Raw genomic sequence first — 22,248 nt, forward strand, 5'->3', positions numbered from 1 at the left:
GCTGTGCTGCTGTCTGCGGGTCTGCAAATGGTGTCAGAAGAAACGGCTGACATGCATAGCCCTTGTCTCCAAGCAGAACACCAGAGAATTCACCTGAGAACACAACATGTAATAGTTAGAACAAGAACTATAGTTAAACTGTTGACACTATCATGATGTCCAAGGTGCTTATCAATAAAATGCCTGTGGCTTGCCTTGTGAAAGTCGCTGGGAAATTGTAGAGGCCCTAAAGACTCTGGAGTCATGGACCGAGCCAGGCCACTTTGCCTCTACATTGCTGAAAATGCAGTCAGCATCACAGATCATCTGAAGCAATAGGTTGTGTCAAGGTCATTTCATGCTCAGAATTAATTTAGGCCTATGCAGTTGACAGACAACACAAGTACTTACCTGCACATTGATACTGTGGAATGATTTTCTATTCACAAAGTCTCCCTCATGAGCACCTGAGGGGCGTTTTATTCTAATGTGAGTGCAGTCCAGTGCACCTATAACATTAGGGAAACCTGTAACACAAAATAATGAGTATTGGCCTACTGTGACAGTAACACGATTCTGTAATCTGTAATTCATGTTAGGCCCACCTGCAATTTTGTAGAATTCCTCCTTAATGTAGCACGGTCTTTTGTGTCCGGGAAAGGTAATGAAGATGTTCAAGAATCCTTTCAGTGCTAAATACATTGTTCTAATTGAACGGCAAACTGTGGCTTTGCTGAGATTTTCTGCATCTCCAACTGCATATAAAAACATGCCACTAGCAAAGAACCGTAGCCCTATACACACTGTCTGTGGGATGGTGAGGGCATGGCTCCGAGATGTGCGGTGCTGAATTTTGGGACCCAGCAGTCTGCACAGATAGCGTATGCCATCAGCACTAAATCTGTATCGCTCATACAGATGGCTGTTGTCGAAAGCCAAAGGGTCCGACCGGTCCCGAAAAACTCTTTCCCGTCGGAAAGCCCTTCTCAGTAGTAGTGCTTCTTCATCCAGCACGTTGTCTATGAACGGGCACGCCATAGTAAATGAAGAAACACACACGCAGCCAGGGAGCTTTATATATTGTTCATATATTAATGAGTTTATCGAAAACAGCCTTGGAACTTCATCCGCCATTTAAACTTTATATATTCACCAAATCTCGAAAAACACACAGTGCAGACGTCTTCATAAATACAATATAGTTTAACAGTAATGAATAGGCTATCAATACCTATAAAAAGTAATAATGGTTGCTAAAATAAATACTGGAACATTTATAAATGTCAGGATTGAAATCGCTTTATTCGCCAAATGTAGAATATAGATCTGTCAATCTGACGTGGTGATGATTGTTGAAACTAATAATTTGGGCTATAGTCCAAACAATTAGTAATATGTTGACAAAAATGATTTTACTATTCCTATTTAACTCAGAAGGTATCGAAAATAATAATAAAACCAACAAACTTGTGGTAAACAGTGAGATTAACATATTTGAAAAGTGACGATAAAGTACAACTTTACCCGACGTCCGTAATCAGATATAAAAACATGGAATAACTAGGCCTATTAAAGAACACATTCGTTTTGCTGATTAGAGTGACTGCTGGGTGATCAGAAAAGGCTCCAGGATTAAATAAATCCTGGCTGTTAGCCTGGTCGGGAGCAGGCTAGCTGCACAGAATAAATCTCCATGGTGATTTATGTGCCTCCACTTTCGTGAAACCGAGTAAAGGCTTAAATCATCCAGGATAACGGGGAAATCCCGGCTTAATCCCTTATCTTGGTTTTGTGAAATAGGCCTCTGGTGTGGAAATAAAAAAAATAAAAAAGAACCAAAAAAATCACACTGATCATAAAAAAATTAAAAGTTAAAAAAAGAAAGTTATGTTGAGTATGAAAACTCTTGTTCATTACATTTTACTTCATAATTCAACCTCATGTGTTGTATTCATTGTTCTTGTTCTGTATATAGTTTGTTTGTTATTGTGATCTGAAGCTCAATGCTGATGCTGTCATGTAAACAGTTTTCTAATCAGCAATAAATATAACAATTTCTGATCAACCCAGATCAATTGCATGCTTAAAATAACATACCGGTTAAAGCCCCGCCCATTTCAAGACAAACCGACCCACTTCCGGATTAAACCCCGCCCACTTCCGGGTTAGGCCCCGCCCAGTCCGAGTACAGATACAGATACAGATAATTCATATGGTTAACAGATACAGATACAGATAATGCTGTACTCGCTCATCCCTAATATTTATGTTTATGTTTATGGGAAACATTCATGTTTACAGACAAGGCTAGCAGCAGCAGACACGTTTCTGGTGTCCAAAGACATAGAAAACGCCACGCAGCCGCCACGCAACTGACACGCAACAGAAACGGCACACTCACGCCACGCAGCCAGTGTGCAGGAGCCGTTACAGACAGAAAAAGCATTTCATACTGTGCTGCGTGTCGCCCCCCCCTCTCCCTTTTCCTGTCTAAAGATGTCACAATAAAAGCCCAAAAATAATCATAAAAAAAGTGTCTGAAAAACATTAAAAAAAGTAATTTTATTTTCCAAATGCTTTTAAACTTCTTTCTGAATGTTCAATGTACAGTATTATCAGATTTGGCTTTTAAAATTAAAGAAATCTATGGACTTCTTACGTAACATTTGTTTTTAGTTTGATAAATGTCTCATTTCTTTGGAGTTCTGCAGAGCTCATAAACTCCCAAAAAGATTATATTTATTACCAATATAGTGTTCACACATTACAATACCTGCACACAGGATTAAATACAAGAGAGTATAAGTGGGAGGTTTCTTTCACTTAAATATGCGAGTTTGATTGATGACAGCCAGGTCAAGAGGTCACGACCTGTCAAAATTTTGATTGATGTTTGACAGGTGTTTCTGACGCAATCCTTCCGGAACCTTCTAGAAAGAGGGCGTGCCTCAGACCGGATGTTTCCTGGGAGGAGTCCGGAAACTGCATATTAATGCATCGAGACAGGAAATTGCGTGTTTTTAAATGAGCCAATGGGCGTGATACGGGAAATTGCATTTTTTAAAAATGAGCCAGTGAGAGAAGAGGGTGACAGGAAATACGTAGATGATGGTTTTGAATGAGTTAAATATCTTTATCAGTATTTGTTATAGTATTAGTTTATGTTTAAGATCGTTAAATCCGATTGTTAATGCATTCAATGTCTTTTAATAATATAGGAATGAACCGCAAACAAAAAATATTAAAGCAATTAAACTATTTAAGCTGACATCCCTCAAAAATATTGTCCAATGGTTACATTGTCATACTTGGTCCAACAAAGCGTGTTAGCATTATATGAAATGGAGCAGCTTAATAACTAATAACATGGGTCAAATTAGGTTTTACATTTTGTAGAAAATGTTGACGGTTCTGTGCATGCATTGCTCTGGTTCGTATTTTTGGTTCCCAGTGTCCTCTGCTGCTCCAAGTACATTACAATATTACAATATTGCAAAGGAGAAATTATTAAGGACTTGTTTCTGCAGCTCTTTCTGTATAAACTGAGTGCTCACCAAAAGCAGCTGTCTCCCGCGAGCCGGAGTAAGGCGTCTTATTTCTGTGGCAACTGTTTCTGTGTCTACTGGGTCAGGGGTCAACCTCTGCTCTGATGAGCATACAGTAACACACACACACACACACACACACACACACACACACACACACACACACACACACACACTGTCCTCTGCCCTCCTGCGTCCTCCGCTGCTCCGTACTCATCTGGCTGTGCCTGCATCGTTCTGGCCCGGGGATCTGTGTTCACTCCCCTTTTCCCTCCACACCTATTTTTCCCATGCCCGAACACTCTACCGGAAATTACGTTTTCAGTTCAAATGAGCTAGCCAGTGAGAAGTCCATAAATGTGGTATTTTTCATCAGATCACACAAAATCACACATGGCATTTGAACACATAACATACTTAACATTCATTGTGACTACTTTCTTTGAATTTTGAGTGATTTATTCAACTTAGTCACACTTTTTTTTTTTTTTTTTTGTTTACGGTCAAAATGTAGGAAATTAATGGGAAAGAGTATAATATTCATCCATAAACACACTCCTACAACTTTCTTGTGCTTGTGTACCATTATACACATGAAACACACACACACACACACACGAAACACACACACACACACACACACACACACACACACACACACACACACACACACACACACACACAAACAGACACAGTTCATGTTGTCATGTTGCCGCTTGTGCATGTGAACCACTAATGTTCGCCCACACATGCATATGAATTTTAACTTGTGAATACAAAACTTATTTTGTATCATTTTAATGTAACTGGCAAAACAGATTTGTAGTGATTGACAATTCACAATGACAAACATTGACATTGACTTAAAAGATTGGTTGTGTTTGATGTGGTGAAAGATGTCAATTTAAAAAAGATAACGTAGCAGCAAATAGTTAAGCTAATTATATTAAATATACAAACGTTAAAAAATAGGTGCTTGTGACATTTTTGTATTAATACAGCTGTTAAAATTATATTTTAGTCTCCTCGATGTACACAATGCTTATAATAGCTGTAAAAAATGTAAGATAAGATTCAACTTTGCACACTGAACCAAACTTGTTTCTTTGTAAAACGCCAACGTTAAAAGTAAGTAGTACTACCTTGAAGTTATATGACTTCACCAGATGCATTTATGCTTTAGCGACATTGCGTCGTAATTTCCCAATTCAGAATTAACACGTCATCAAAATGTAAGTCTCACAGACAAGATATGGTATGTTCAACATGAATTTGAATTCATGAATACAAAATTGATTTTGTATCATTTTAATGTAACTATCATAACCACATTCGCTTAAAAGATTGTTTGTGTTTAATGTGGTGAAAGATGTCAATTTAAAAAAGATAACATAGCAGCAAGTAGTTTAGCTAATTATATTAAAAACATTACAAACATTTTAAACCTTATGTGATCAGTGTTAAAAAAGAAAAGAAAAAAAAAGTAAGACGAGATTCAACTTTGGACCCCGACCTAAATTTGTTTCTTTGTAAAACGCCAACGTTAAAAGTAAGTAGTACTACCTTGTATTTTACTCTGGTCTCATGTTATCTGCATTTCAACCTGAGCTCAATTATTTATAATAATAATTAATTATACAACGCAATATGCAACTGACAACTATGTATGTATGCATTTGAATGACCGACAAATGATATATCTCTTAAGAGCAGAAACTAAGAATTTAAGACCACAGTTTTTTATCCTGTAAAAGTATCACTGAAAAGACCCTGAAGGGTGTTGGAACGGCAACTATGATTACATCAAAACTCAGACTCAAACAAGGTTCTTGTTATTTACTAGAAAAGAGAGGATTTAAGAAAACTATAAGAGATAGTTAAAAAAGAAAGAGATATAGGAAGCTTGGCCTTCTAAGCAAACTGTTATTTTATTTATGAATTCGTATATCCAAATGTGATATTGTATATCTACAACATCTATCAATCTTGGAAGATCTCTCTTGGAGTAGACTAGTCTCTCCCTTTGACAGAGCAAGGGCCTCTAGCATGCAGTTGTCAGCTAAGGTCAAAGGTCGACCCAGCGCATAACAGCGCTTACACACACACACACACACACACACACTTGTTTTATTTTCTGTTTTTCTTTTTCCTTGACCCATTTTTTAGTCTTAAGTACTTCATACAAGAAACAAAATAACAGTTAATCATGCAACATCAGTTAGTTGCAAGGATGTATAATACAAATTACTGCAATGATTATCTCCCCCCTATATTGAGTAGTCAGGTCAGTCTTTACCTAAACACCTTTATGCTATGTACAACTTGACATTATTGTAACTTTAAATAAAAGCCCCATACTACTACTTTATGTGAAATGTCCAAATAGTTATGAGACAAACTGCTGATTCTAGTTTTAGTGCTATATAATTCAGACCTGGGTAGCTTAAGTTGACTGACATTCGATAAAATTACCAAACAGTTGTTGATGGAATGCACAGTGCAACAGGCAACTTTCCCTTCTGTCACATGCTGCCAGAGTGATATAGAGCCAGCGGACGGGTTGTCTAGCTTTAACTGTCACTGTTTATTTTACACAAGTGTAGACGGTGGTTTGCATTCTCAACAGGCACAGATTCATAAGCATCAGTTCTGCTGTATGAAACGAGCTACTGTCATGCGAGTATGGTAACAGTTGCCGCAACTAAGGTCAAAGGTCAACCTCTGCTCTACATACATACATGTATGGTGTTTTATTTTCTGTTTTTCTGTTTCCTAGTCTTAGTCTTAAGTAGTTAACAGTTAATTTTGCAACATTAGTTAGTTGCAAGGATGTATAATACAAATTACTGCAATGATTATCTCTCTCCTATACTGAGTAGTCAGGTCAGTCTTTACCTAAACACCTTTATGCTATGTACAACTTGACATTAATGCGTAACAACTACGTTTTAACCAGCTTTATGTTATTATCTTTTAGAAATAGTAACATATCATATATGCTGCATGAAAACGCGAGCCATAGCAAGGGACCTCTAGGACAACCTCTGCTCTGTTGAACACACGCACACACACACACACACACACACACACACACACACACACACACACACAGAGACACCAGTGGTATGTCAACAGCTATACATTTATGTCCACATACGTTCTCGCTTAGTAGTTATCTTTAGATTGGATATGTCATTAGATTAAATGTCCGTAGGAAAATAATTTCCAAACACAACCAGAACCACTCAAGCTAAAAAGCATTGAGGGTTAATAGCCACATGTCCCACTGTAGCCTTTCATCTCACTATATACACAGTTTGGTTTTATTTGTTAGCCCTGTGTTAACCTTGTTAAGCTGTAAATGTAGCAATTCTTCTCTCACTTTCATAAGGAAAATTGTAGGGTATATCTATCCAATTATAAATGCAAAGCACCGCTTATTAAACAAGAACAAGAAAATATATGAATGGATTTAAACACCAGTGCAGCCAAACACTATGAACAATCTTCATTTAGACAACACACACCGGCACTCAGAACATACTGAAAGTAAAAACACTAGCATCAAACACCAATACAGAAACTAGAAACTTTTAATATTTACAGTTGGGATAATTTGACTGATTTCACACAAATCAGTATTTTCTTTAAAGAAAAAATATGTCACCTTAATTCATTTTATTTTATAACATACTAGTTTTTTAGGTAAACAAGAAGGAATGAAAATCATCTGTTTGCGTCAATAGATAGATTTTTTAGTTTTTTTTTTAGTAATGTATGTACATACTGGAAAAAACGAGAATTGATTATTTTGGAGGTGGTGCTTCCGGTTCCGGTGATATGGCAACAGCTTGATTGAGCTTGCTTATGCCTACCCCCAAAAGTATTTTGTACTGTGTTTAGCCTACTTCTAAAGAGGAAAATATGCCAGGCAGTAAAAACTAGTTATGAATGAGTAATGAACCTCCGCTCCGGAACGCATAAGGAGACTAATAAGTATTAGCCAAAGAAGAAAACGGCAAACACGGGACACAAGCAGCATGGCTGACTTAAGTGAAATATACAAATTGTTTGCTGAGTTAAAAAATTGGCTACCTCAGGGGTTCTAAAGAAATGTCCCTTGAGACACCTCAACAGAATATTAAACGAGATAAAAAAGGGTTTCTGTTGAAAAACGCGTCATTCCGGAAAAAATTTAGAGTCATTTATGACAAGAGGAGGTTATGTCCTGACGGTACAACTCTACCTTTTGGTTACTAACGACGCATGATGGAAGAGGTTGATTTTGATCCGAGGTTAAAGGGTCCATTTTCGTGTCTGATAGTTGGCCCCAGTGGATGTGGCAAGACGTATTTTCTGAAATCTGTACTGGAAAAATGTGAACGTGTGATGGATATTGTACCTCAAAATATTGTTTGGATTTATACAAGTTATCAACCCATGTATGACGAAATGAAGAAAATGAATAAAAAAATCAAGTTTGTCCAAGGCCTGCCTGATTCTTTTGAAGATGCAAGTATGTTTCCTCCTGAACAATCACATCTGGTCATACTAGACGACGTCATATTTCAGGCATCTGATCATCCTGAGGTGGTGAAAATCTTCACACAATACAGACATCATCGAAATATGAGTGTTTTTATGTTAACCCAAAATGTATTCCATAAAGGCAGATACAGTCGTACCATAAGTTTAAACAGTAATTATCTGGTGCTATTTAAAAATCCCAGAGATCAGCTTCAGATTAGGATACTAGCGCATCAGATGTTTCCCTCACAAAAACAGTTTTTCCTGGAAAGTTTTGAAGATGCTACGAGAGAACCACACGGTTATATAATCCTCGACCTCACACCTTCATGCCCAGAACGTTACAGGGTGCGTACAGGGTTACTTCCCCACCAGCAAACGACGATTTACATATCAAAAACAAAGTAGGACGTCGTTATGTCAGAGCGTATAAAAAGGAATGCTCTGTTGCTGAAAGCACTGTACCACGCCACGCCTTCAAAACGTAAAGACATTTTGAAACACTGTTCACCCGATTTTCTCCAAGCCTTGTGTGAGGTGGCTCTAAATCTGTTAAAAGGGAATCTGCCTGTATCGCCTTCTCAATACAAACAACTGAAACGTCAAAAGAAGATTATCAGACTGCTGGCCGATAAAAAAACCAGTTTAAAGCGTAAACATCAGGCTCTGAAAAAACAGACGGGGGGCTTTATCCTACCATTACTGTCGGCCGCCATTCCAATATTGGGAAATTTGTTAGGAGGTCTGCTTCCAAAAAATAAAAGATGTCTCTGAGGGCTGCCAAGAAAATGTATTTGATTTCACCTCAACAGCTGAGCAAAATAACTAGACCAGAGCCGTCCATCAGACAGACGGCTGAAGATGTTTTGAATGAGAAAATGAGCGCGGTACTAAATGATCCAGGATTAAATTCATATGAAAAAGCTAAAAGGTACGAAGCTTTACTGCTACGATATCTCACTTTGCTTAAACAAAGTAAGAATGATGTTCACAACGTTACACTCAGCCTGCAACAGGGTGCATCAGAAACTGAACACTCAGCATCAGCACCATCAGCAGCTGCAGATGCAGTAGATGCAGTAGCAGCTGCTAGTCCCCATACCACATTGGATGACGCTGCAGACGAGGTGATAAAAAACCTACCCCCACGTGATCGTAAAAATGCCCTCTACATTTTGCAGAAATTAGCCGCAAGTGACGAGGGTTGGACATCGAGAGGCGAATTTATATATAAGGGAGATGTAGTTAAAGGATCTCATATGCTTGACTTAATAAAAAACCTCTCACTGACCAATAAAAGAAGAACCCAATCAATCCCAAAAGGTTGGGTTAGTTTCTTAAATACGTTGGATGGGTTAAATATCCCTGTGGCCATGTTTAAAAATCCCCAAGCACGCGCTCAGTACAGTCAGCTCAAAATGGCCGGTGATGCTTTTGAAGAAAAATCACCGCGGGAAAAAAGAAAAAAAACGTACATATTATCACCGCGATGGACAACTTCTGAAGAAAAATCACCGCGGGAAAAAAGAAGAAAAACATTCCTATTATCCCCGCGCTGGACAACTTTGGATTAACGATGCCATACACTCATGTCATTTTCAATAAAATGTTTTATTAATCACAAGTTTATGGTTACAGAGTCTTTCTTACAAGCGGTAACAATCTCTAAACATGTCTAAAGAGCACACACTATGGTGAAAAGATTCTGAACGGTTACGACTGACGCACCTTTGATATTTATTCACAAAATTAGATACCATACGGTCATTTTTATTGACATCATCGTAATACAGAGTCAACATTTCTTTATATGATAAGCCGCAGGCCCGATGGCAGAGATAAAAAACACAATGCTGGCCACATACGGTAGACAGCGGGTGCTGAAGTTGACGGTCGTGGTACTGTATATTCTTTGAACGGTTTTCCAGAAACTGTAGAATGCTCGAGGGGTAATGAGCAAAATCAGGCGGGAATCCGTACGAGTCGAAAAAGGTCGCTCCGCCGTCCTCTTCCAACGTCAATCCAAGCCAATGTTCCCCGGGCATGTGGGATGGGTGAGTGTTGACGATAAAGTAAGCAGGTAGACGGTAGGTATGACTCAGCGAGGGTAGTTGATCAGAAGCCCACACTCCGTGAAATAAATGACCCATAAGATGATGCAACAGTCGTTCTAGTTGATGATTATCCATCTTTTTAATAATAATCCACCAGCACCTGTCTTTTAGCGTTGATCTCCAGAATGGAATCGTAGCATGCGTATACTATAAGTGTTGTAGTGTAAGGCAGCGGTACCCTAAATCTCATTTCCAAACGCAAATTTCCGTTGGAAATGGGAGATAAGGCGTCGCTGTCTTCGGTCGCCCCAAGATTGAAGACAAACAGAGAATAACCTTGGTTAAAATCGCTGCGGTTGATGCTAAGAGGTAAATCCTTAAGATGTCGTCCTGTGGCAGTAAACATATTGTAAAATTCTCTGACTGAATTTCCGGTATTGAAACGGGGCTGAAAGGCTTTAGCAGGTACCTGTCTGCCGTCCTGACACAAAGCCAAATATTCCACATCATTATGTTTGAAATTAAACGGTGACAGGTCCTGTCTTCCTACAAAAGCATCGTGGTGTACCATGGCTAAAGCTAAATAGCGTGGCATAGCACCCAGAAAGAGATTTTCCTGGTTACATATCCTGGAATTTTCAGGGATAGAGTACGTTTTCACACTGACACGCGAGAGCGGATAGAGTGCATTTCCTTTCATCAGGGCGGCTGCGTGACCCAGGCGTACAGCAGGGGAAACGGTGACCTTTTTAACAAACAGGGAGGCTGATAATATCTTCAGGGTGAACTCTGAGTCACGAGCCCCCATAAGGCAAAACGCATCATTGCAACGAATAAGTTTGATTCTCAAATCGACAGAGTTTAACAGCTGACGCTCGCAGAAAAAAATGTCGCTGTGGAGAGGTCCTAGTAAGTCAACTTCCCCAGATTCTGCGCTGAATTGCGCTCTCTGGACTAATCCTTTGTTCGGTCCGTTAGCCAATGTGATAGAATCCATTGACCCCGGAGTGTCTTTGTAAAACAGGCCGGCGCTAAATTGACTCTTTAATGTGTCCTCTGAAAAGTTGAGTAAGGTTTCTATCATGGCTCTGTAAGGATGAGTGGCGCTGGATTGTGAAATCAATCTATCGCCCAGAATAACGTCGCATTGGCTAAAAATTGTATTGAGAGGATAATTGATGAGCCCCACCGCTGTATCTGCTGGGATGTCCGTCCCATCCTTCTCTGTGATTTTAACTCGGAGGTGCAGCAACGTATCGTTCAAGTCCAAATACTTTTCACCATCTCCGGGTATAAAGAATTCAATCGGAGAGTTGTCGCTCAGTGCAGAGAGAGGTTGGTATTCTTGATATTTTTTATCTTCTACAGATAGTTGAGTCATGGGAGCTGAAAAGAGATCCAGTTCCGCCAGGGTGCACTCGGCTGATTTCTGATGTAAAAGAGCCATTGTGTACAGCGCTAAAATATGTCAGAGCTCTGAGCAGACTTCCTCCTCTTGGGTGCGCGTCTCTTGACTGATTTGCTCTTCTTAGCCGCCGCACGTTTTTTAAATGCTGAGGAAACAACACGCTCACCTGGTGGGCGTTTCCTTGTTCTACGGGACAAGACCAAAATACCTCCCGAACCTTCTTGATTCTTATGCTCGGTCAGTTTTCCCATCACTCCTTTGACAGCGTCCGCAGCAATGTTTGTAGCGGCTGTTTTAAGATGCGGTTTTGCCACAGCGAAACCTTTTTTCAGCAGAGGGGATACGAACCTGAACAATTTAGAAAAGATAGAGCCTATGCCTCTCCCGTACATTACCGGGGCTCCGTAAAAACCGGGTAAAGCTCCACCTACTTGACCTTCATAGTACGCTACAAAGCGCCGAGGGTCTTCTTTGATATGTATCATCTTACCGGGAACTTACAAAGAGCGTTGGACGGGTTTAAAGTGTAATTTCACAATTGTCTTTCCAAAAACAAAGTCTATGTTCCTGTTGCGATCGGTTTTAATTTCTATGCGTATGTTTTTGATGTAATTTTTAGACAAAGGTATATAATGTATCGTATTGTATCTGATGCTAGTCACGTCTCCAAAGTCACCTTTCACATTCACCACACAGAGCAGCGGTGAGTAGCTGTCGCCGACCGCTTGATACTGAATAATGTCGGTGTATACAAAAAGGTTATATACTCCCGCGTTTAAATCACAAGGATAGGTAGACGGTCTCTTGGAGAGCGTCCACCATTCGGCGGGTTTTAATCCTAACATGTAAGCCAGCGGGGGATAGGTTCGTATTTTGTAAAGACCATCGCCTTTGAAGTCGACGCATTTGGTTGCGCTGTTGAAAGAAGCATCAAAAGAGGGATCGTGCTTTTTGAGCGCCGGGGTCAAGTATTCCAGGAGATCTTTTGGTCGATTATAGTAAGCGCCGCGATTGAATTTCACGACCACCAGCGGTTGAGGTTCGTCCGTCACACGGTTCAGTTCAAAATAGCTCGAGTCTGCGGGTAAATTGTACCACGTACGAGGATATATGATTTCGCATAGACCCACCACCCATTCACCGCTCAGTTCAATCGGTTTAGCCAAATCGATTGTATAACAACTGCTGGTATTACTTTTAAATACTTCCTTACTGGCGTTGGAAGGCAGGGTCACGTAAAAACCCTCGGCGGTTGTGTGTTCCATGATTCTCTTTTGAAATCGAGTGATGGATTGGCCTTTGTGCACAGACTTTTTATATACTGACCACATCAGACAATTTAACCCAACTGTTAAACTTCTCTGGCCAGTTTTTCCATTGCACGAAAACTTGTTTTTCACCCTTGACGTTACGTCGTTTTAAGATTTTCTCCACTTGAAACATTTTGTTTGCGGCCATTTTTACTTTTTGCAGCTCCGCTTCATAAAATGAACCCTCGATAGGTTCGCCGTCGTAGTCTTCTAATTTGTATACGGGGGGTGTACGAGGGATACGATCCGTCACTGTAAAGACTTCGTCCGTAAAACTCTGTTCATATTTTTTATCAAACACGCCTCTCACCTTGGATAAACGTACCAGATCCTCCTTCTTAAACGTCATCTTTATTTTATTCCTGTGACGCGAGGAGAAGGTACCGTACAGGTTGCGAAACACCTGATCGGCGTTCTCGGGTGTTACAGCCATTGGTGTCATTTTTATAGAGCTGTGATAACTGTTATTATAACTATCTACCAGGTCTGGTAAGACGTCCAAGTAACGTTTGGTGTTGCGAGCCGTAAAATATTTAAACATGCGAGATTTCAGGGTACGGTTATATCTCTCAATGACCGATGCCTTTAAGTCACTGGCAGTTCTAAAGTGATTGATACCATATTTCTTCATGAGAGTCTCAAATTTCTTGTTGAAAAATTCTTTGCCTGCGTCAGTTTGTAGCTTGGCGGGTATTAAACTCTCTCGAAACACTGATTCAAACGCTTTTACAACCTCACCAGCCGTCTTCCTCTTCAAGGGACGCACATACGCTTTTTTCGAAAATACGTCTATGACGGTCAGTAAATAATTAAACCCGTCATTATGCGCTGCCAAGGCCTGCATGTCACAGAGGTCGGCTTGAAATTGGTTTAAAGGTTTAGTAACAAACACTCTATTTCTCTTGAAATGTACTCGGGCTGGTTTATGTAATGTATAAGCATCTTGTTCGGATAAAAAATCTTTAACTTTCTGAACACTGAGTTTTTCACCAGTTTCGTCCTGTACACCCTGACGGAGTCGTTGTACTCCTCCAAAGCTAGCAGGATGTAAAGGGTCGTAATACACTTTTTCCATCACCCGTTTCTCCGCCATCCTTTCCTCTGAGCTCTCTAATGTTTTCTAACACAACGCATGAGCAAGAATGACTCTTTATTCATTTTATTTTTTTTTCTATTCTTTATTTTCAAAGGACGGAAAAATACAATTCTTAAAACAGGTTATATTAAAAAGTAGATTTCACTCGTTTAAAAAACATTGTTTTTCTGTTCAAAAGAAAATACAATTCTTAAAACAGGTTATATTAAAAAGTAGAAATCACTCGTTTAAAAAACATTGTTTTTTCTGTTCAAAAGAAAAATACAATTCTTAAAACAGGTTATATTAAAAAGTAGAAATCACTCGTTTAAAAAAACATTGTTTTTCTGTTCAAAAGAAAAATACAATTCTTAAAACAGGTTACATAACACTTACATTACTTTTTTTTTTTTTTTTGGGGCTTTTCTGTTTTGTTTTCTTCATAAAGCAGGGAACATATAGCCCTTACGAGTCCTTGAAACGCTCTGTGACCAACCGCAGTTGAAAGATTTTCACAGAATCTTGCCCAATCAAATTATCGTACATGTCCGTGATGGGGTCAAAGATTTTCTTTGCTAATTTCAGTTCATGGAGTAGCGTCTCTGCGACTACACGGACTCTGAAATCCTCTGTTTTGATGTTGCGGGCAAGTAACAGACTCTGAATAGCAGGAATAAAGCGAGGTGTGATGAGTCTTTTCATCAGGTGGTAAAAGCGGCGCTCGTAAAAGTCGTCCTCAAGTACTTCCAGACATGCGTGCTGCCGTTGGCTAGGATGGTCGACCTTACAGCCATAGCACTCAGAGCGTCTGTCGTCGTGAATAATTAGATTGAGAAGATGAAAAACCGCCGATTTGATGGTGTCGATGATGAGAGAAGAAACCCAGCCGTCTACCTCATCCTCCTGGCAAGGAGGAGGAGGGCTCTCCTCCTGAGCGTTTGGAGGACTTTCTGGACCCTCCTCCTGACCGCCTTCCTCGTCCTGCTCATCCGGGATTTCTGACTCCATTTCATCTTCTGAAGAACCAGGGTTTTCATCTGACGAATCAACGCTTTCCTCCTCCTCCTCCGATGAATCGGGGATTCCCTCATCCGGAGTTGTAGCGACTGTCCCGGCCTCATTAGTGTAGTCCTGAGTGGCCTCATCCTCATTAGAGTCACACACACCCGTGTAGTCCTGAGTCGCTGTCTCGGGAGAGGGAGGCGGACAGACCATGTTTTGACCGACCGCCTCTGAGGAGGCGAAGAGTACCCGCGGGGTAAGGGTCCTCATCCATAGGGTAGGGGATCTCTTTGCTGTTGTTGTTGTTGTTGAGCTGGACATCGTTGCGATTTTCTTCTGCTCGCCGTTGAACATCTTGTACATTGTAAAGCAGTCTGCTTCAGTCTTTATAGTATCGTAAGGGGGTGTGGTTAGGAAAATTCTGGAAAGGAAGTGGGGTCGGGAAAGTTCTGGAAAGGAAGTGGGGTCGGGAAAGTTCCGGAAAGGAGGCGTGGTAAAGTTCAAAAGTTTAGAGTTTTTTTCACAACCAGGGTATTTTTCCATCCGCGGCTGCTAAGGAAGAGACTGGTAACCCTATCCCCCATCTCCATCATCCGCTCCACCCATTCCAGCGCTGGTAAGACTAGCACGGTTCGGAATAAACCGCAGTCTGGATTAAATCTTTGCAAAACAAACAAGTCGCAGGCTCTCTTTTCTTCCGAATCCCTGGATAGCAGAAGGGCCTGGAACCACCATCGGCCTGAGGTTGTGGTAACAGACGGCCATGACGATCCCAAGACGATGTTCATCTTAGCCAAGTCGCTATCGCTGGGGTAATTGGACGATCTAGGAGACTCCGTCTCGTTATTCTCTTCATCATTGCTACAAATGTTTACAGCCGTCTCCTCCTCCTTACATTCTACCATAACCGTTTGAGTCTCTTTATCTCGGGTCGCTCCAGCCACACCCTCATTTTCCTTATTGGCGTTACTCTGAGAAGTACCAAATTGTAGCAACGTCTTCATCACACCCCAGTCATCAAAGGTCATTTTCACCATGACGGTTGAAGGAGATAATTTCTCCCCTTCCTTCAGCTGATAAAAGCAGAGTTCACCTTCTTCGTACTTGAAGACATAGCCCCAGTCTCCACACATACCACTCGACTGTAGAGACCATTCCTCGTGCAGAGATTCAGTCGGGGGTAACTGGCTACGACACAGATACAACGTGCATTTCTTTGGAGCTCCGGGTGCTGTAAGAGCGTCTTGGAACACCGTTATCGGAGTCTCACAGATCAGCGAAGAGGACCACCTGCCGGAGACATCTCCTTGATACGGACTCAGTGGAGAGTCAACTTCTTCGTCAGACATCTCTGAAGCAGCGCTATTGAAGTTTACATTCATGGTGAGTAGAATGAAAGGTCGTCTTTCTATGTTTTAGACCAGAAAAGACACCCTTTTTATCCTTGAACCATACTACTTGTTGATCCACCCCTCTTCTCTCACTGGCTCATTTTTAAAAAATGCAATTTCCCGTATCACGCCCATTGGCTCATTTAAAAACACGCAATTTCCTGTCTCGATGCATTAATATGCAGTTTCCGGACTCCTCCCAGGAAACATCCGGTCTGAGGCACGCCCTCTTTCTAGAAGGTTCCGGAAGGATTGCGTCAGAAACACCTGTCAAACATCAATCAAAATTTTGACAGGTCGTGACCTCTTGACCTGGCTGTCATCAATCAAACTCGCATATTTAAGTGAAAGAAACCTCCCACTTATACTCTCTAATACATTTCATATACAGGTTCAGCAGATTTCTTTCTATAGAAGAAATCCATAAAGTCCTGATGTAGCGAGATGAAGTTAGAAAGACAAACCAAACTAAAGTGAAAATAGAAACAAACTTTTGAGTTTTCGTCCTTACGGCTGAACAGAATCAGAGAAGATTTTTTTATTTATTTATTTTTTTTTAAAGATTATTTTTTGGGGGGCTTTTTTCCCTTTATTAGACAGTAGCCGCTTTCCGACCAAGTATTTACAGGAATGTAGTTAAAGGAAAAGTCCACTTCTAAGCAGATCTACTAACTACTCTCCCCAAAAAACGTTTTTTACATTTGCATTCCCACTGGCCAAGTGTCCATACGGACTATAGGAGGGGTAAGGGAGTGACGCAAGCACGGCAACGGTCTTTATAGCGTTAAAATCAGAAAACAAATACACCAAAAAAAGTATGAACTAAATACTAAATCTAATGTATATAGCAAGTCTCCCAAAGAGAAACGGGTATGTCTCCCCCGCCTCTGCCTGCTGCGCTGTGGACGTGTGTGTGTGTGTGTGTGTGTGTGTGTGTGTGTGTGTGTGTGTGTGTGTGTGTGTGTGTGTGTGTAACGGCCGGCCAGCGAGGTGGAGTTTAACTCCGAAAAGACCACAGGTTCCCGTTAATCTTATGATGGACATGTGTTGTGATATTTAGGCAAGGTAAGGCATGGCAGCTTTATTTGTATATTTAAACAAACGAATCGTCAACGGCGAAATAAAAGCCTCTTATTTACAAGACCAGTCTGAGAGACCTCCAGCTCACAGCGGGGTCTCTGAGCCAGTCATGGCCGAGCGACGAGCTAGCGGCCCCGGCAGGCGCCTGCTGGCTGTCGCCTCACTTCATGGAGCTTCTCAACTCCTTAAACTTTGAAGCAAATTGTCAATTCGGCATCAATTTTCACAAGACTGCCTATATTCAAAATCTAAACAGTTCATTTCTCGCCTAAAACGTCAGAAGTGAATTTAGTAATGAATAACAAGGCGAAAATTGTTAAAATTGTCCTGTTGTTGGTCTGTCTGTACCGGAAACCTCGTTGACCTGGGTTCATATGCTGAAAAGGGAACAGCGAAAAGACCCTGCCCTGAAGTAGGAACTGAAAGAGTTACAGGAACTGCAGCCAGAGGAACTTGAAAATCCCCAAATTGGTCCAGTCAGAACACAAGAAAAAAAGGGTTCTAGGAATTTTATGTTCTAGGAACTGCAAAAATCCCAATGGTCGGAAAGCGGCTAGTGACAGTGGATAGACAGGAAAGGTGGGAGAGAGATGGGGGATGACACGCAGCAAAGTGCCGCAGGCCGGACTCAAACCCGGGCCGCTGCAAAAGACTACATGGGGCGCATGCTCTTACTGGGTGAGCTAGAGGCCGCTCCAATCAGAGAAGTTTTAATGTGTTAAAGACACAACCTGATCTCACAGAATTCTGGGAAATGAACACGGCCCCTTAACTCAAAATCTGTGGCAGTTTCACAGAATTGCAAAACATTCCGTGGGCCCACGGAAGAATTCTGTGAAATGAACACAAATCGCCGAAAATTCCGTGATGGGCCCACGAAAGAATTCCGTTAAATAAACACAGCCCCTTAAGTTAAGGAAAAGGTACGGTTCCGTGACATGTGGGAAGAACGGGACGGTTGGGTTCAGGAAAAGGTTGTGGGTGGGCTTACGGTTCCGTGACATGCGAGAAGAACGGGACGGAAAAGAAGAAAGCGACTTTAGGAAACTTGACATGCGGGACACGAACCCCGGTCTCCTGGGTGAAAGTCCTGTGTTTGACCCAACCAACCTCCTCATGCGGAACTTTGGCCTTACATACTACTCGCTACCATAGTCGCTCTTAATGCTACGTCATCTTCTCATTGACTTTACATTGGCATTGTTTTCCGTGGTGGCCACATGGATTTTTCACACATTCCGTGCCACCACCACGTAATGAGCTGTTAACAATTCGTGATCATTTCACGGAATTCTGTGCGACCAGGCTATAAAGACAGAATAATAATATAAAGTATATTTACCTGAATGAGAGGAGAGAGATGAGTTCTAGAGTCAGCAGCAGGAGAGATACCTGGAATATCACATGACAACACACACACACACTACATTACATCACATTTAACTATGTTACATCACATTTAACTACATTACATCACAGTCAGTGGTAGAGGAAGTACTGAATCTCAGTACTTAAGTAAAAATACAAATAACCAGAGACATATTTACTTTAGTAAAAGTAGAAGTACCACAATGACAACCCTACTTAAGTAAAAGTAAAAAGTACCTCATTTTAAATGTTCTTTAAGTATTAAAAGTAAAAGTACTTGCATAACAATTTATTCTCTTAATATCTATATTCTAACAATTAAAAAAAAACTGTATGGGCTGTGGCATTTTAATTAAGTTAGTTTTAGGTTAATGTAATGGTGCATACCATCTGTGGCCCAGTTTACAAATCTGACAATTCTGGTTATCTATCAGGGTGATCTGCATGAAGCTTGACTTTGCATTATTTCCCACGGGACAGTGAATGCTGCACACGTTTATCTAGCAAGAACACACGGGCATGGACAACAAGTACGTGGCTTCACAGCTGAGGAGGACCGGGAGTGTTTTTAAGATAAATATACAGGTTGTATATTAACCCTATGTGAACGGATGCTTCACATATGACCAAGCAGAGTATCGGGAGCAGCAGCAGTAACGAGAGCGGTACGCGCCTGGCCAATAAATGCTATTGAAGGGCGGGTCTTGGCGTGACGGTGCAGGAGCCGCTGCTGAAGGCTTCCCTGCAGACTGCAAACGTGTGACGGTCAGGAAGACGTTTTGGCAGGGGGAAAAACTGATCAGAAAATGTAACGAAAATGTAACAGAATGTTGTAGAAATGTAGTGGAGTAGAAAGTATACATAATTGCTGCAAAATGTAACAAAGTAAAAGTCAAAAGTATGCACTATTGATTCTACTTAAGTAAAGTACAGATACGTGAAAAATGTACTTAAGTACAGTAACGAAGTATTTGTACTTCATTACATTCCACCACTGATCACAGTTAACTACGTTACATCGTATTTAACTACGTAACATAACAGTTAACTAGGTTACATCACAGTTAACTACGGTACATCACAGTTAACTATGTTACATCAAAGTTAACTAAAAAAGTGGCAACAAAACTGTCAAAAAGCAGTGAGAGAAGTGTCAAAAAGATAAAAAAGTGCCAAAAAAGGGTAAAAATACCCCCAAAAAAGTGTCAAAAAAAGTGCAGAAAAAAAGAGTAAAAGTAGCCCCGAAAAAAGTATCAAAAGGGTAAAAAATAGAACATAATTCTATATGATATGAATTATATTTACATCACAGTTAACTTCAAACTTTGAAAAATACGAAAAAAGTGTCAAAAATGTCTGACTGAAAAGTCAACAAACAAGATGACAAAAACTAATGTTAGGAGCCAGAGTCAGAGTTTTCTCTTACCGTAGAGTTGGTGGAGAAAGATCAGGTGTGAAGGAGCTGCTGTCCTTGTTTTCAGTAAAAAGGATTGAATGTTAAAATCTAAACTGCACAAAGTCTGAAGATGAAGAAGATGAAGAAGAGCAGAACTCTGACACGATGCAAATCTGAAGAATGTTCAGACAGAGAAATGAAATAATCTGCAGTCTTATATCCTCCCACAGAGAGAGGTTGTCTCTGAAACAAACAGCTGAATATCATCTCCATATACGGTAAACATTCAGCTACAGGTTCAGACGTTACACCCACTGATCCTAATTTAAATACTCACGTTACTGACGCTCAAAGACGAACACGGAAAACCCAAAAAGAGGAAGTTAAGATGTTGTTTTCACACTTTAAGATGTTTTCACACTTTGTTCAGATGCAGCTTACTGTCAATGATGACCTACAATAATAGAGAAACATTAACTTTGAAAAGTACTTTTTTGAAATTAAAAAATATACTTTTTCATATTATGAAACAATACTGTAATACACACACACACACACACACACACACACACACACACACAGATGAACACACACACATAAACAGATACACACACACACACACACACACACACACACACACAAACAGATGAACACACACACAAACAGAAGTTGTTTGTTTAATGTGAATATAAGCTCTTGCTCCGATGTGGTTTTATTGCACTTCTTGTTAGTCAAACTGCATATTTTCAAATCTACAGATATAATTTATCTGGAAGTTCAAAACCTGGGTTACTCTCCTCTTCTGTAGTTTCTCTCCTAACCCCTCAGATTATGGCCCAATGACTTCAAACTAACCCTTTAAAATACCAAAGTCCCACAATACCACTAACTAACAGAGTGATGGAGGCAGCAACTCCCATCATGCTCTAGGTGGTTAAATTGTTGTTATTGTCAAAGGAGTCTGGTGTCTTTGAAGAGAGCAGAGATAACGTCTTCAGTTCCTGATCGTAAAGGGCTCTCTGACAGCAAGGTATAGCCCTGAACATATTCTGAATATAGCGTACACTTAGAGGGATACCTGTCTGATTTTTAACCAGCTTTGTGTCATGGCAGTTTGTGCAGATGAACGGCTTCCTCCACTTTTGCGTCGAGCCAAACAACGTCCCTGACTGAAGAAGGAAGAGCAGGGATACATTTCAGTAGTGGCCCTAAACTTTCAATACATTTGGGTAAAACTGGGTCAATCCTGTGTTGAAACTAAGAAGAAGCTGTCAAAACAAATATGTAGAAAGTCTGAAAATGTTTTTCATACAAGTGTCTCATATTGAGGAACTGCTTCTTTGAGTTCCTGTTTCTCAGAATAAGGCTGATTCACCTTTCTGAAAACAATCATGTTTGCTAGTTTAGTTTAAATTTTCAGAAAGGGTTAAGTGTAGTTCATGTCCTGGGAGTACACAAACACTAGAAACACTCAGAGGTCACTCTTCCACACACACACACACACACACAAACACACACACACACACACACACACACACACACACACACACACAGTGTTCAACATAAAGAGTGTCGATCAACATAAAACAAGATACTATCGTAAATTCTAATATTCTAAGATGTATTTGCAAAAAATGTTCTGTAATCATGGAATGACATCATGGAATGTCACAGAGACAACATTCCATGATGTCAACTTCCTGTGACACCATCAATGACACAATGGTGACATCATACAACACTATGATGTCACTGTTGATTGAAACAAGGATTTTGTTGCAAAGGATTTGTGACATCATCAGTGACATCACAGAACATTGTCTTGAGAGTTTATAACTAGGACCCGTTACTCTCATCAGGTTGTTTTTTGACAATGCCACGCAGACACGCTGCTCGCCCCGTTCGTAGACGAAGGAGGACTCGCAGGTCCTCCCATGTCCACAGACGTAGGAGAGTTGTCAGACGCAGACGCTAGGCAACGCTAATAAACATGCATTTTTAGGGCCCTATCAAGTGTTATGATCTCACATTATTTTTTCCAGATTGAGTCAGCTGCCATCACCACCTGGAGAATCACCGAAAACAGCTGGATGGATAGATGGACAGGTGACAT

At 40.6% G+C, this 22,248-nt stretch overlaps 2 protein-coding genes and 1 long non-coding RNA gene across 12 annotated transcripts in view; 1 reads left to right on the top strand and 2 right to left on the bottom strand.

Annotated features, from left to right (window-relative positions):
* LOC116058018 overlaps nt 1–22,248 on the bottom strand; it is a 347,926-nt gene that overhangs the window by 303,668 nt on the left and 22,010 nt on the right. The gene's annotated exons all lie outside the window — the stretch shown is intronic.
* LOC116034148 (calpain-2 catalytic subunit-like) overlaps nt 1–22,248 on the bottom strand; it is a 228,387-nt gene that overhangs the window by 175,050 nt on the left and 31,089 nt on the right. The window contains exon 1 of one of the 4 annotated variants that reach the window (XM_036006606.1): nt 20,166–20,184. The exons of the other annotated variants lie outside the window; for them this stretch is intronic. The gene's annotated coding sequence lies outside the window, so the exon portion shown is untranslated. Of the gene's footprint in view, nt 1–20,165; nt 20,185–22,248 lie in introns of those variants that run through there. 4 annotated transcript variants of the gene reach the window in all.
* LOC116034151 lies at nt 938–22,152 on the top strand. Its single transcript, XR_004101005.1, has 5 exons — nt 938–950; nt 9,455–9,458; nt 14,614–14,621; nt 21,134–21,142; nt 22,020–22,152. It is a non-coding gene; the product is annotated as an uncharacterized LOC116034151 (long non-coding RNA).

The sequence above is a fragment of the Sander lucioperca genome, chromosome 10, assembly GCF_008315115.2.
Source record: "Sander lucioperca isolate FBNREF2018 chromosome 10, SLUC_FBN_1.2, whole genome shotgun sequence".
In the NCBI taxonomy this organism is placed as follows: Eukaryota; Metazoa; Chordata; class Actinopteri; order Perciformes; family Percidae; genus Sander; species Sander lucioperca.